This window comes from Grammomys surdaster, unplaced genomic scaffold (genome assembly GCF_004785775.1).
Source record: "Grammomys surdaster isolate TR1022 unplaced genomic scaffold, NIH_TR_1.0 125669, whole genome shotgun sequence".
Classification (NCBI taxonomy): domain Eukaryota; kingdom Metazoa; phylum Chordata; class Mammalia; order Rodentia; family Muridae; genus Grammomys; species Grammomys surdaster.
The window spans coordinates 381,031-382,634 of NW_021620506.1; positions in this window are offsets into that span (position 1 = coordinate 381,031).

A 1,604-nucleotide genomic window follows, 5' to 3' on the forward strand; every position below is an offset into this window, starting at 1 on the left:
AGAGAGAGAGAGAGAGAGAGAGAGAGAGAGAGAGAGAGAGAGAGAGAGAGAGAGAGAGAGAGAGAGAGAGAGAGAGCCCTCCTTATGTAGCAAGGTGGCCTCTGACCTTTACAACTGGAGACCCAGCCTGGCTTGAAAGTAGCCTGAGTGAGCTGAGAGCTCCCTCTGAGGTCCTCAGAAACTTAACCTTTATGCTTCTTTCCCAGCAACACCCATGGTGCACATGGTAACTCTGCTAGTGGAAGAAGAGTCACCTCATCATGTGTTATGGGTCTAAATAAGAAGGCAGAGGCTAGCTCTGGACCATTACCTGCCACTGTCCCTCCACACACTCACATGCACACAGATAGCCCGAGTTCGTTTAGAATGCAGACATGTCTTCTTTTACCTTCCATAGCACAGTCTTCCTTGAGTTCAGATAATCTCACCCATCTATTTAGAAGGGGGGGGGGGTCTCTGGCAAGTCTGTGAGAATTAAATCTGGGTTGTCGGTGAAGGGGTGCATGGCAGATGAGCAGTGGTGCCCTCTTTGGGAAGACACTGTCCAACAGGCGTTGTTTCAGTGATTTTCTCCTAAGCTATTTACACTGATCTGGAGAACCAAGCCTTGGCTGCTCTTCTCTGTCAGACAAGAAACTCGCTGTATTTATTGGATGTATCAAACCATGCACTGTGAGGGTGTACGACCTGAAAGTGGTAGACCCTTGGCTGGAGGGAACACCTCCTCCCTTAGGGAGGGACTGGAAGCTGGCCTTCCCCCTCCAAGAACAAAGGAGGATATTCGTATTTATGCAAAGGCAACTCTGAGCCATGGCCACAGGCTGCTCTGTGGGGACTCTAGAAAAGAAGACTGTTCCATGTGTCCCTAAGAGATGGAAAATGAGACAGTTGATTGAAGCGGTGATGCATTCATTGCAAGTATGGCCACCTTGTCATACTGCTAAATTGCCAAATTATTTATGAAGTTATGTTTGGGTTCTATTTTTATAATATAGTTCTAGATTTATGGCAATATGTACATTTTAATTTATAGTTCTGTGCTTTAAAGAAACATATGTATGAATAAAGAGCAGTATATTGAAAACATTCTATTTAAGATATTTAAGGACTGTAAGTCTGTATTCAATAAAATGTAATGCCAAGAAAGATGATGTTGTCACTGTTCCTACTGACCAATGATATAAATTCTGTGATTGGAGTCAACGGTTCATTGGCCTGTATATGGATTCTGCCAGAAACAGTATCTGAGGATGTGGCTGGAACATTGTACAAAGCCACGAGTTTGAAGCCAGTCTGGGCAGCACAGGAAGACTGCATCTAAAGACTGAATTAAAATAAATGACGAGGGGCCATAAAAGGGAGGGAGCTAAGTCTCTGCTAGTGCATACGGTAGGCCAGACCAGGATTGAGGAGAGGTGTGTGTTTCATGTGGTATTTGTGATTGACTGACAGGAATCCAGTGCAGAAATGAGTGCGTCCTGTAAGCCTGTCCAAACGTGTCTGTGGGTGGCATAAAGTGGAGATGCCTAGCTACGAAGCCCAGTGGTACTCCAGACCTGTGTGCCTTATCACCTTTCTAGGTGTCCTTGCTTGTAATATGGGAA